Genomic DNA, 14,408 nt, shown 5'->3' on the forward strand with positions numbered 1-14,408 from the left:
CAGACTGGCTGGCTTAATAACAATTCTTGTTACAGTTCCAGAGGTCAAGCTCTAAGTACAAGAATCCATTTGCTTGCCCTTTCCAGCTTCTATAGGCTGCCTGCACTCCTTTGTTCCATTTTCAAGGCTCACTGGGCAGTATCTTCAAAGCTGTGCCCTCTGCTTCTCTCGTATGCTTTCTTCTGAGTCTGATGCTCTTGTCGCTGGCACAGCAGGCCAGTTCAGGGCACTGTCCTCATACCCTTAACTGATCCATGTCTGCAGACTCCCTTCTACCCCGTTCCAGAACCTATCAGCAGACTGTGGCGACGGGGAACATTTTTCTGTAAACCACCACTAACAAAGTTGGAACTGGGTGTTACCTGTGGGCGGTTCCCTAATGTTAAACTCTAGGATTTGCTTTGTAGCCCTAGAATAGGCAGCTTGATGCCACCACAATCTAACAGTTCCTCTAGAGACTTCCCATGTCCGCCTTGTGTTTTTTTTTTTTTTTTTAATTATTTTATTTTTTATTTACTAATCCGGAAGTCAATTCTCCAAGGAAAAGTAAACTGGGGACGCGTGTAGCAAAATCTAGAAGTCCTAAATTAATGGATACCGTTCTGCATTAAAGATGAGTGGGGCGTGTTTTCCCAACCAACAAGCCCACATTCAAACTCACCACACCACCAGTCATCAGTAAGGAATGCCTTTACCGTTTGGTAACTTACACACCTGCAGACACAAAGGCAGCTTTGTTTCCATCTGGCTAAATGTTATTCCCACCTGTCTCAGCAACCATGCTAGAAACCTGGGCTACTGAGTCATGTCCCCCGCCCCCACCCCACCCCGCCAGCGTTGGCTTCCAGGTTAACATCCCTACTTGTCTGCGCCTTGGTTCGGATCGCTTTTCCAGTAGCCTCAGATGGGCTTCCCTGGCCCAGCCCTTGCTGTTTCTGTTCTTTTTCACTCCTATTTAAGACGTCCTTGCTTGGAACGAAGTTTTCCATCTTCAAAGCCCCCCACCCTGATAGGTACCCAACTTTCAAGGGAGACGGCTCTCCAGTTTAGCCAGTATCAGACTTGCAACCCTGCTTCCACGGCTTCAAAGTCCACAATTCCTGCTTTTCTTGCTCTACCTGTTTTTGTTTTTTCTTTCTTATGTGAAGGATGCAGTCTAATGGGCTTTATACTTTACATCTGTTAGTCCTGGAAAGTGGGACGCTAGGTGGTTAACGTCCGCGCTTCTGCTAGGACCTTGAAATTCGGAGTTCGAACGAGACGTGGCTCCCCCGCAGCCCGGCACGCATTATTTCGTGTTAAATTCACAACTCTCTAGCGCGGGCAGGTCGGGTGTTAGTCGTCCCACTTACAGAACGAGGAAACTGAGTCACGGGATCCCAGGCCTGGCCTTCACAGCACCTTGATGCTGTTAACGACTCGCTTGGCCCCTTCTTCCTCCTTGTACAACTTCCGTGCAGCTAGCACGAAAGGCAAGAGACCGACTGCAGAAGGATGAGGCTTTCTTCCAGCAGGCGCTCCGGCTCTTCCCCATAGGCAGTGACGCGGCCCATGACGCTATTCAGTGACGTAGGATGACGTGTTTACCCTGAACCAGGGGCCCGCAGGGCGGCCACACCCTTAGAGCCCGGTCCAGGAGGGGCAGTGGCTCCGACCCTTCGAGACCAGCCGCAAGACGCCGCCGGAGACGACCCCGGGCCCCTGAAATCCTGGGTCCTCCGGGCCCGGGGTTGAGCCGTTGCTAAGTGACGTCAGCGCGCAGGGCGCGTGCGCGGCCACGGCGCTGTACGTGAAAGCGGGCGCGCGCCGCGACGGCGGCGGCGAGGAAGGCGGCGACGGCGGCGGTCCAGGGGGCGGTGGCCACGACGCGGGTTCGCTACCGGCGGAAGGGACGTGTGTGGAGGCGGCTGGGTCGCTGAGGATCATCGTCGGGGTGAGTCGCCGGGACCGCTCCGGGGAGGTGGGGCCGGGCCGCACCTGCTGCGCGGGCCCGGGGCGCGGGGACGCGCGCCCCCCGCCGTCCCCGCGCCCGCCGCTCCACGCCCCTCGGCCGCTGGTTCCGGGGGCGGGGACGGGGGCTGACGAGGGTCAGTTCCGGGGCCTGGCGCTCCGGGGGGCTCGCTGGAGACGGCTGCCGAGGGACCAGTGCCTGAGTTCCAGGGTGACGCTGCCCGTTTCCCTTCCGCCGAGGAATTCGGAAGCGGGAGAAGCCCGCGGTCCTCAGCAGCCTCGCGCCGGGACCGGGACGCGACAGTGCGAGCCTGACAAAGGCGGAAACGGGGACCCTCGGGGTTGGGGGTTCACGAAGTTTCGGGCTAAGCGCCAAGGGCTTCGTCGGAGTAGGAGCGGGTTGTTCCGAAGAGAATCCCTGACTGCGTGAGCGTCGGGCACACCCACGAGCGGGGGAAGGCGTCCTGTCAGTGTAGATGCCGCTTGGCAGACCTGTTGCTTGGACCTTCCAGCCTCACGTGTATGCCCACGTGCTCCTCTGACATTTTTATCCCGTGTTGGTGCACATTTTGAAGCCAAGGGACTGTGTCTGTCCAGTGTTGTTACCTCCGCGTACACTCAAACCCGCCCTTGTGTTTATTTCGCAGAACTGTGATGTATATGCTTTGGCCATTGCAAGGCCCTCGAGGGTAGGGCAGACCTGCGTTTTGTGTTTGTTTTTTTTCCAGAAGCAGTGCTGACTGTTATTTATTGGGGTGAAAATATAGATTGCGTTTTCCGTGTGTGGGCTGGAATGGTGAAGCTGGAGTAAAAAGATGGAACTAGCCACCAGCCAGTAGTGTGAAGGACTCTAGTGGGACGGGTGTGTGGTGGAGGTTCTAACTGTCCTTGGGAAAGAATGGAGACAGATGGAAGAAATAATTTCTCCTGTTACCTGTTAAAGGCAGTGCCTAAAACCAGTGACAGGATAGGGAGCACTGACATTTAATCATGCATAAAAATCGAGGACGTACCTTCAGAGTTTTCACCAAGAATTTACAACCCAGAGACTCGGTTTTATAACCGACACTCTGTGAAGGAGGGCATAAAAAGTTCTTACGTCTTAGAATCCATACAACTTGCTGTGTAAGACCAAATACTCAGAAGCTCCTGTTCTTCTATAAACTTTTAGTACTGGTCATCCGTTTTCCTTTTTTTGCTTGTGTCTCCTACAAAACTGCAGGCTACAGAGTCGACACAGGAGATACTGCATCGCATTGTGCATAATTGGTTTATCAGTACTCGAGAAGCATTTAGTTTTGTCCGTCACATATTTAATACAACTGCCTTCCTCTTTCTAGAGTTGTGCTGAATTAGTGAGGGGATTGTGGGGTCACAGGTGAGGTAGGTGGCCAGGCCTTTTTCCTTTAATAATAAGCTGTCTGGTCATGAATAGAGAGCATGCATATATAAAACCATCAAGGAACTAAAATGAGGTAGTAGTATTAGGTGAAACTATAGTAAAGGAGAAATTTATACAAGGGTCAGAGATAGGGCTGGCCATTAAAAGAAGCGTAAAATGGGAATTAGGAAAGAGTTTAATCCTGTGGTGAAAATTTAATGTGGATTAAATTGGTCGTTGGGTGGTGGAGGGATATTTTGAGGAGACGTGTGAGTGGAGCAGAGAAAGGTTCCTCATACAGAAATAGTGGAGAGAGAAAATTTAACAGGGTGGGAGGAGAAGTGTTACAGACAACCCGTAACAATAGGGTAGAACCTGAGCTGGTTAGTGTTTTTGTCAGCTTGACAAACTAGACTCACTGGGAAAAGGGAACCTCTACTGAGGAATTGCTTCCATCAGATCGGTCTGTGTGTGAAGCTGTGGGAGCATTTTCTTACTTGATAACCGATGTGGGAGAACCCACCCACACCTCTGCAGAGCTATCCCTGCCAGGTGGTTCTGGGTTGTAGGAGAAGCCAAGCCAGGAAACAGCATGTCTTCTGCTTCCAGGTTCCTGCCTTGGCTTTCCATAACGATGGACACTTAACTTGTAAACAAAATAAGCCCTCTCCCCAAGGTGGTTTTATTATAGGAAAAAAAAAAAAAAAAGTCAAACTGGAACTGAGTTTCTTTGCAGGGTGGAATGAGGCAGTATTAATCAGAACAAAGTCTTAGACAGGAGTCAGTTACACGTGTTATTCTTTTAAAACATCTCTGTTTCTGGAGATAGGTTTTTGCCATATCTACCTGGCTGGCCTACAACCTGTTACGTAGACCACGTTGTTGTCAGACTTAGTACGATCCTCCTGACTCTGCTTCCTGAGTACTGGGATTACAGACATGGACTACCGTTTTACTGAGAGGGTATCTGACATTTCTGTATCCATTGATTTCATTGGAATAAATGCTTCTTTCCTGTTCATTTATCCTAGGTCGTCAGTATTGCATGGCCCAGCCCTCAAAATTAGGCCCAGCCTAATGGGCTTAGGCTGCTTTCTGTTCTGGACATTTACAGAAATGATGTAACCAGATTCGTCATCGTAACTATACACAGTTTCCATTGTGATTATCTCTCAATAACTCCTGAGCCTGTGACAGAAATACAAATAATGTTAGCTAGAAAGGAAGTCTATCTGAAGAAAGATACTGAGAAACATTGACAAAAAGATCCGAGAGTAATTAGACAGCTGTTGGAGAGTATGAAATCATCTTTAACTGTTTATTATTAGAAAGTTCTTGAGCTCTTTGTAGTGACACACACTTGTAATCTCGGCACTTGGAGAGTAATGGATAGAGGCTCGGGGTCAGCAGCACCCTCTGCAACAGTGAGTGTGAAGCTGGCCAGAGCTATGTGGGATTCTGTCTCCCTTCATTCTCCCTCCCTCTCAAAAGACAAAATTCTGTAGGATGGTTTGTAAGCCTGGGGTTGAATTGCTGAGATGTGTAGAGTTACTTGGCAAATGTTGCATTATTTAACAACTCAGCAAATATTTATGAGGTGCTAGCTATGACTAGCTATTCATTCTGCCGGGTGCTGAGAGGACGAGGGTGAATGAGATGCTGTAATACCCGTGACATATATGTGTTCATCAGAGATGACAAGCCACTGGTTGTTGTATGTTGTGATAAATTAATTACTTTTAGAATTAATAAAGTACTAGAGAAATTGACTATGTTTGGGAAAACATGGGTGGTAAAAGATTAGGAGAGAAGAGGATAGACCTTAGCCTCAAAGGTTAAATAGATTTTTCCTGTATGTAAAGAGGAAGGGAACTTTCTAGGTAGATAGTCTTTGTTAAACATTAAAATGGAATGGTCCTTTTGGAAACTTCTTGATTTTTTTTTTTTTTTTTTTTTTTTTTTTACCAGCTTAATGAGTTGAGCCAAATTATGAAGGGACCTAAGGGATCTTTCAGCTCTTTCATGCTAACCTATTCCTCTCTCTCTCTCTCTCTCTCTCTCTCTCTCTCTCTTTAGCCCTGGTTGTCTTGAAACTGGTTATGTATACTAGTCTAGCCGGGAACTCACAGAGATCCACCTGCCTCTGCCTCCTGAATGTTGGGATTAGAGGGATACCACCACATCTGGCCCTCTCTGTTCTAAAGGTCTAGATCCACTGTTCATTTACTTGGCAATTGAAAGCTAAGGAAAGTAGATGAAGCACATCACAGGAACCAACCAACAGCCCCACATAGGTTGCCTTAGAGTAGAGACACAGCGACGTGCTGGTATTTCAGGAGGGGAAAGTGGGATGGGTAGAGGTCAGAAACATGTTAGTTGCTAAAAGTAAAAATATCTGCAGTGAGCAAGTGGCTGATTATGATGCCATTAACTTAGAAAATAAAGGAGGGAGCAGTGGTGCTGTGTTCATTTTAAGGAGCTTATGGGGAGTTTCAGTAGACAGATCTTCTAGGTAGGTAGCAGAATCTACTATTTCTACCTCAGAGTTGAAGAGAGGGCCAGGAGCGCTGTAATGAAGATAACAGCTGAGACCACGTGAACACATGAATAGCAGTTGTCGAGGGGGCAGGTCGGATCACTAACTTCGGGAACTTTGGAGGTAGGAAGGTAGCAAGGCCAAATAAATCCCTGTGTACCATTTATTGGCTGTGTGACCTTGCCACAAACTAACGTCTTTTCTCCTCAGCTTGTTGTTGGCGTTAGAGAATTATTGTGCAGACTGAGGACTGCAGTGTGTGCTTGGTGATATCAGCGCATGCTGTGCATACAAACGCTGAACCAGTGGCAGGGTCACTGCAGTAATCGTAATAGATGTGGAAGTAGGTGGTCTAGCTCCGTAAGAAATCAGAGTGGGACCACACAGGATAAGGAGTAGAACTGGGGAAAACAGGCGAATCATCATTTAAACTCAGGTCATTTCTCGGCTACACCAGCTCTCAATCTGTATTCTGTTTCTGTGAGAAAATGCTGGGGACTGAAGAGTTTATAGATAACAGAAATTTGTTTCCTCAGACTTCTAGAAGTTGAGATGTCCAAGGTCAGGTGCTGTCATCTCCTCTTATAGGACCCCACTCCTGCAGTAGCAGCAGAGGCCTCATGCCTTACTACCTCACAAATGCACCATCTCAACACAGTTGCACTGAGGACTAAGTTTCCAATCCATGCAATTTGGAGAACCTTAAAACTATGGCAGTTTGAAAACTAGGGCATGCAGCATACATGCACAGACGCCTTGGTAAACCACAGCGATCCAGGCTTTCTGTGTTTCAGATTGAGCAAGTCTAGGCTGGCTTAAAGGGTTGCAGCTTGAACAAGTGTCCAGGTGGTGCTACGCTGGAACCAAACGTGAAAACAACTGATGTAGACCTGTGTGTAGAAGAGGGGTGAGCCTGGACAGATGGTGGAGGTTTTTGGAGAACCAGGGAGAAGTCCAGAGAAGAATGGGGAATATAATAGTTTCTAGACTGTAGGTTCATTACCTGAGTAGTTGCATAGATACTGTCTGTAGTTTTACCTTCTCCAGATTCCACCAAATGCCTGGTATGTGACCGTGTATGATCGAAACCTTTTAAGCTTCTGATCCCGGTGGGTGACTGTCTGTCCTTCATACTAATTTCACCTGTGCTTTTACATCAGAATGATACTGTTTAATTTTACACACATTAAAAAAACTACAGAAAAATTTTTCATAAGCTGATGTATAACTTGTACATTTGGCTTAATGTTAGATAATTTCTCCTCATTTTTTTTTTTTTCATTTAGAAAAAAAATGACAGCTCATTTTATAAAATCTGCTGTTTTGTTTGTTTGTTTGTTTTGTTTTGTTTTTGAGAATTTGACACACAGTAGAGTCGCTTGGGAAGTAACTGAGGAGGCCTTGAGTGGTATGAGAAAGTTACAGAAGCTGTGGAGCCATCCGGTCAGCAGTGCTTCCTCATGCGCTCTGCTTCAGCTGCTGCCTTCAAGTTCCCACTAGCTCCTGCCCTGACCTCCCTCTGTGGTGGACTCTAAGCTGGAAACGGAAGTATACCCTTTCCTCCCTGGGCTGGCTGTAGTCGGTGTGTTGTCACAGGAAGGGAAAGCACTGTGGGACAGATCAGTGTGACTGATGTGTGCTGGGATTCCCGTGTGCAGCCTCGCTGTCAGGGAAGCAGAGAAACACTCCTCCTCTCTAAAGCGCTTACAGAAAGTTTGAGAAAACGTGCAGAGCCATAGGACGCAGAGTCGCAGGGCTGTTTGAGGATGAAGTTAAGCCGTCTGTGTCACATGTACTGAGGATTTCTATCATAGAGCACAGACATTAGTATTCTTTTTTTTTTTTCCTATTAGGAAGTTGAAAAAGTGACATAAACTGATTGGCCTGCTCTTTGATCACCTCCCGCTGATGGGGGGAGCAGCCTTACCAGACCACAGAAGATGACAATGCAGCCACTCCTGATGAGATCTAATAGATTAAGATCAGAAGGAAGGAGAGGGGGACCTCCCCTATCAGTGGACTTGGGGAAGGGTATACATGAAGAAAGGGACGGGAGGTGGGATTAGTAGGGGAGGAGGGAGGGACTTACAGGGGAATACAAAGTGAATAAGGTATAATTAATAAAAATTAAAAAAAAGAAGTTGAAAAAGAGTTGTTTATTCTCTCGATTTCTGTGTCAAGATATTAACTGTTTAGTGTTTCTCCAGATTGTGTGTGAAGTGTTAGGAAGAAATGAGCATTGCTCTGGGCACCTAAGACTGGTTGTAAATAGGCAGGATGAATGTATGCACGTGTGTTGTCGGGTTGGGGGATGATGCCTGAGTTTTAAAATGTTCAGATCCTACTTGAAGTTAAATTTGTCAGCTTTTTGTATGCAAGGGGCCATGAGGAGTACAGACATGTTTAACTTTTTTTCTTTGCAATCCAATTTGTAATTTGGTAGAAGAGAGAGTGCAATTAGAGAAAGAAAATAGACTGCTACAAGGAATATGCTAAGGCTATATAAATATTGATTGCAGGCCAGGGACTTGGGCTTGTTGAGTGGGTAAGTGTTCAGTTTTGATTTCAATTCATAAGCCATTGCAATCTCTCGGAATGATAATAAGCCTGGGACTGGAGATGAAGCTTAGTTGGTAGAGGCCTTGGGATGACATTTAAGATCCAGGCCGTGATAGCAGTCTAATGCTTGCCTAGCAAGCATGAAACCCCGAGTTTGATCTCTAATACTAAATCAGCTGGGCACGATAGCGCACAAGCTGTGCACGCCTGTAATCGCAGCACTGGGGAGGTGGAGGCAGGAGGCTCAGAAGTTCATGGTCATCTTCAGCTACACAGTGAATGTGAAGCCAGTTTAGGATACGTGAGATCTTGCCAAAATTACCCTCCACTCCCCATAAATCTGGACATATTAACCTCCTGGGTGACTTTTGCATCTGAATATGAGACAGAAAAGCATTTCAGTTCATGGTTTGGGAGGTATACGTAGTATGTTAGCTCCTTTCCTTTACTCTAGTAAATATTTGAGATAAACCAACTTAATAGGAGAAAATGTTTAGTTTGGCTTATAATTTTGGAGCTTTGTGTTTATGATTGGCAAACTCATTACTTTTAGGCCTGTGATGTGTATTTGTATTGGGGAACACATCATGGCTAGAGACTCTAGGGTTTTACAATCACCTTTGAGGGCACTGTCCCAATGAAATGAAACCTCCCACTAGGCTCCACCTTCTGCAGGCAGCACTCCTGCCCCCTGCTAATGACAGGCACCCAGCCTTAATGCATGGGCCTCGGGACTCGGGACTCGGGGGCTAGTCCAGAGCCACGATGTAGCGTCACATAAGAAGAGCGCTAGTTACATTCTGTATCTTAAACGTTCCCCTGAGTCCCGCTCATGGGAATGGCGTCATTGGGTGATGGCAGAACTTCTGGGAGGTAGACCTACCAGAAGGAACGTAGGTTATTGGGGCGTTGTAGAAGATATTTGGGACCCAACCCAACCCTGTTTGCCTCTCTGCTTCCTAGCCACTGTGAGCCACTGTAAGTCCATCATGTTTCCCGCCACATCAGTGCTTTTGCACTGCAGAAGCAAGAGAGCAGTGCACCAGCCGCTTGCAAACAGGAACCTGAGAGCACAAACAAATCCTTTCCACTTTCAGCTTCTCAGGCATGTGTCACAGTGATAGAAAGCTGACTTAATAAAGGGCCTTTAACAGCGAGGAGCCATGTAGTGAGTGGCAGTATCGTGTGAGGCCCTTTCTGTGTATTCTTTAAGTCTAATAATGATCTTGAAACCCTGACAACTATCCCAGTTGTACTAATGAGCTAAGTGATCTCCAGAATGGGGAGCAACTTGTCTGTAGTTTTTAGCCAGTGAGAGATGGTATTGTGCTTTAGCCCTTAATTGGACTCTTAATACCAATGCTTTTTCTAGTTAATGCCAACTCCGTGGGATCCTAGGATGTCGTGATGGACACACACACACCCCACACACATTTTTGCAGAGTGTAAAAATTGCTAGAACAGGTCAGAATCTTAGTACTTAAATGCTTGAAGATAATTTGGTAACATTTTTAAGTTTAGAGAGGAAAGGAGCCTGACAGTTAAAGGTCACAATGCTGATTATTCTATGAACAAGTGCTTTTCTTTTTTTTTTTTTTTTTCTGAGACAAGGTTTCTCTGTGCTCTGGAACTTGCTCTGTAGACCAGGCTGGCCTCGAATTCATGGACATCCACTCTCCTCTGCCACCTGAGTGCTGTGAGAGGGCCACCATGCCCAGACCTCCGGTGCTGTTTTTTGAATGATATATTTTACATAAACATTAGCTCTTCTTTATATACAAGCACAACATGTTCTAGAGAAAGAACGGTAGTTTTTCAAGCTCGTCAACAGCACTTGAAGTAAATTCAGAACTTAAAAAAGAAATCCCTTTGTGGTGGTTTGAATGAGAATGACCACCGATAGGCTCAAAAGATTTACAAGCTTGGTCCTCAGTGGTGGCAGCGTTTGGGAAAGATTGGGGGTGGCCTTTTTGGAGGAAGGGTGCCCACACCATTACCAGTTGGTACTGTCACTGCCTCCTGCTTGCCGATCAGATGTGAGCTCTCAGCTGCTGCTCCAGCACCAGCCTGCTCCCTGCCTTGCTCCGTGATGGTTACGGACTCACCCTCTGAAACCGTAAGCCCTCAGTAGACCCTTTATTTTTATGTTGCCTTGGTCATGGTGTCTCTTCACAGCAATAGAAAAGTAACCAAGACACCCTTGAAATCTTATCCCCAGCAATGCAATACTTGAGATTTAGTAGCTAATCTCTCTGCTGTCCACATCACTTATTCCTTTCATTGAAATGTTTATTTTTATGTCTTTCCACAAGATAAATGTATTCTATTCATGGTATAATTTAGTTATTTTGATTTGGTTCATTCCTGGCATTTTGACTGAGTTACTCTTATTCATCCTATTTTCTACATTCCTGGAAATACAGCCAGCAATTATTATTCTAAAAGTCAGTTTCATCTAAGTTCACAATAAATATTTGTACAGAAATTATAATTCTGCAAATGGACTAGCTAAAATACCATACCAGTAATCTCTTGCAGCCTAATAAAGCAACCCATAATTTAGTTGTTTCAGATAACATACTTTTCCCCTCACTGTTAGTGTGGGTCAGGAACTCAGAAATACCGTAGGTCCAAAAGCCTGATAGTTTCAGTTTAGCTTTTGAAGTGCTGTGGTCTTTGTCAAAAGGTGCTGATAGGCTGGGAGGGTCTGCGTACAAGATGTCTCGCTCAGATGTCTGTCATCCAGAGGCCTTTGTGCCTTTCATTAGGGGCTGCTTGGGGGGCCTCTGATGTCACCCGGCTTTATCCAGAGCCAGTGATGAAAGAGGAAGAACCCATACATCTGCATGCCCTGTTATGAATATCAGTGCTACTTCTGTTGTATTTCAGTTGTTACAGTTGAATATAAGTTCAGCCCACGCTTCACAGAATAGTTAGGCTCCACCTATTTTGGAGGGAGGAATCAAAGAATTTTTGGACATCCTTTTAAAGTAGACAAGTTTTAAGCCATCAAAGGACCTTTTCCCGGAGGAAGCCATTTCATCAGCTGAAACTGTCTCTGTTAGACATATGTAGTCGTTTTTCTGACTTGTGTATTCACAGTATGAGAGAAATGATTATTGAAGCATTATGAAATTAAGGCAGCTTTCTGTAGCTGGCAGGTTTGTGGATTCCTTCAAGTTTTCTGTCATGGTTACTGTTAGCACTATTGCACCCTGAACACTTTAATTTTGTTCAGTCTTTTTGTGGGAGGAGAAAGAGGCAGGAACAATAGGATCTTACTGTGTAGTCCAAAGAGGTGCTGAACTTACACATTTGGAATTTCAGTTTGCCTCCCAAGTGCTGCAATTAAAGATGTGCACTACCTACCCCTGGCACACTTAGAAGTTTTAATCTTTTAAAATCCAGCTGCACACTTTGTCCCAGTTAGTTTTGCTGTCAGCCTGACACACCTGGGAAGAGCAAAACTCAGTTGAAGAACTGGCTCGGTTGGATTGGCGTGTGGGCATGTCCCTCTGGCTGATGGATGCATGAGGACCCAGCTTGCTGTGGGCAGTGCCATTCCTTCCTGGCATGGCTTCCTTGATGATGGACTGTTAGGTGTAAGATGAAATAAATCTTTCCTTCCACTAGGTTGCTTTTGGTCAGTGTTTTATCACAACAATAAAGAACTAAACTAAAATATCCTAGGTAACATCATTGACCTTACAAGCTTCCAGAAAAAAATGTGCCTTACTAACATGTATTAAATAGAATTATTTCAGATTTGGCTAATGGAAATCTTTTCAAGCTGGTGCTTTGTCTTTCTCACTTGTTCCTATCTTGGATGCCCTCTTTATTTTCTGGTTTAAGATAGTCCAGGTCTGTCTCATATTTTCCTTCCTCTTGCCCTGGCCTGGAATCAGCTTTTTCTCCAAAGCACCCTAGCACATGCATTCAGAATCAAGATCCTAGTGTTAGGTACGGCCGTACCTACTGGATACCATTGCTTCTGGCTCTCTTAACAAATAGCCATCTTAGTGTGTGTGTGTGTGTGTGTGTGTGTGTGTGTGTGTGTGTATGCAAATATATGTGGAGAGAGACTTTTCTATATTTGTACTACACGCTGTGGGGTCCAGCCCTATACTCCTGGATATGTTGTAGCTATTTGCTTTTCGTACATGCAACTCCTTTTTCAAAGTGCCTAGCTCCCTTTATCAACAGTTTACTCATCCATTGTGTACTACCACATGGACCAAGAAAGTAGGTTTGAAACTGCTGACTTGTACCTCTGTGAAAAAGAAACTTTTTACTAGAGGGCAACATTCTTTTTCACTGTTAGCTTGAGAGGTGTGGTCCAACTATGGTGTTCAGAAGTTACAGGGTTAATTCTCCTACCACTCCTTCCTTCAGTGTGCCTGTGGTGTCCATGTGAAATGCAATCTGCTTCATTTGATTGTTCTTCGTGTTCGGCTTCACTCATTCCATTTTTGTGTATCTTATTGTTCTTTTTTGACTGTGTGATTTATTAACATGGTTCCTCAAAATTATGTTCATAAAAAATTGTCACTGTCCTCTGACCTTTCCATTTATTTGTCTTTGCCTGTAGATAACATTTTTTTAAAAGATTTATTTATGTATACAATGTTCTGCCTGCATGTATGCCTGCAGGCCAGAAGAGGGCACCAGATCTCATCATAGATGCTTGTGAGCCACCATGTGGTTGTTGGGAATTGAACTCATGATCTCTTGAAGAGCAGCCAGTGCTCTTAACCTCTGAGCCATCTCTCCAGCCCAGATAATGAAAAAAAAAAAAAAAAAATCCATCAAGACACTGATCTTGCACATGCCCCATGAACACACTTTATTGTAGGCTGTGTACGTTAGAGTTTGCTGAGGCACATGGTATTTGAGTCTCAGGCTTCAGTAGGTGGAAGCAAACTTTTCCGTTGAAATATGTGTGTTTTGAGCCTTGTTACCAACAGTGTGACCACCGCTCATGAGTGAAGCCTGATGATGCTGAGTTTTTTGTTGCTTGCTGAAGAGCTAGAGGTGAAAGGCAGTTTAGTGGAGAAATAAATTCCTTGGTTATATCTCATCTGTACCAACTTATTAACTATTTTTAAATCACTTTTGTAGGAGGTAATATATGAACTTTGTACAAAATACCAAAAGGTATACAAGTTGAGATTAAGTTTTACTCTTTACCCCACATTTCAGTTCCCTTTCTTGTAATAGCCTGTGTTGTCATTGGCTCAATGCTCTATTCAACACATTTATCAAGTGCTCTTCAATGGCGGCCATGTGTGTGGAGATACAGAGATGAACAAAATCGGGCAAGAGCTGCGCTATGAGGCATCCACTTCGTTAGCAGAGATTGTGGCTGGTGATGTGCTTTAGCAGGTAAAGGTGTGTACTGCCAAGCTTGACAACCTCAGTTTGGTTCCCGGAACCTACATGGTGGAAGAGAATTGACTCTCAAAAGATGTCTTCTGACATCCAAGTGCACACCATGCCCCGTTTCTAAAAAACAAACACAAAAGAGATAATCAGTTAGAGATAAAACATAAATTTCAGATGGCTGGGGACGCAGTGGTAGAACACTTGCTTATTTACATATTTGAGGACATAGTTTCCATCCCAGCACTGAAGAAAAAAAAAAAAGACCTATGTATCTTTAAAGAAATAGCCAGTGTAAATATAGCATGTTTCAATGTTTCTTTAAAAAACTTAAAGGTAAGAATGGGTTCTGTCATGGAGTCTTCACACAGAAGTCATTATCCTGAAGTCCGTACTCTGACTTACTCACTTTCCCACTGCTCTCCTTCACGCCCCTCTCTCCTCTCACCAGTTTCTTCTTTCCCGATTTCTTCCCCACCTCTGTTTTCCAATTGTATTTATTACCCTTGCTATTTCCTTCTTTCCTTAAGAACTCTTCCTTTCCTTTCATGATTCCATTTCTAGTTTTGTGACCTACAAGTATGTAGTGCACACACATACATA

General features: G+C 45.0%; 1 protein-coding gene across 1 annotated transcript in view; it reads left to right on the top strand.

Moving 5' to 3' along the window:
* The first annotated feature begins 1,689 nt into the window (after nucleotides 1-1,689).
* Nucleotides 1,690-14,408, top strand: part of Btbd9 (BTB domain containing 9) — a 340,575-nt gene continuing 327,856 nt past the window's right edge. Inside the window, exon 1 of the mRNA XM_055607113.1 lies at nucleotides 1,690-1,933. The gene's annotated coding sequence lies outside the window, so the exon portion shown is untranslated. The remainder of the gene's footprint in view (nucleotides 1,934-14,408) is intronic.

The sequence above is a fragment of the Psammomys obesus genome, unplaced genomic scaffold (assembly GCF_907164565.1).
Source record: "Psammomys obesus unplaced genomic scaffold, mPsaObe1.curated_primary_1811, whole genome shotgun sequence".
NCBI classification, from domain to species: domain Eukaryota; kingdom Metazoa; phylum Chordata; class Mammalia; order Rodentia; family Muridae; genus Psammomys; species Psammomys obesus.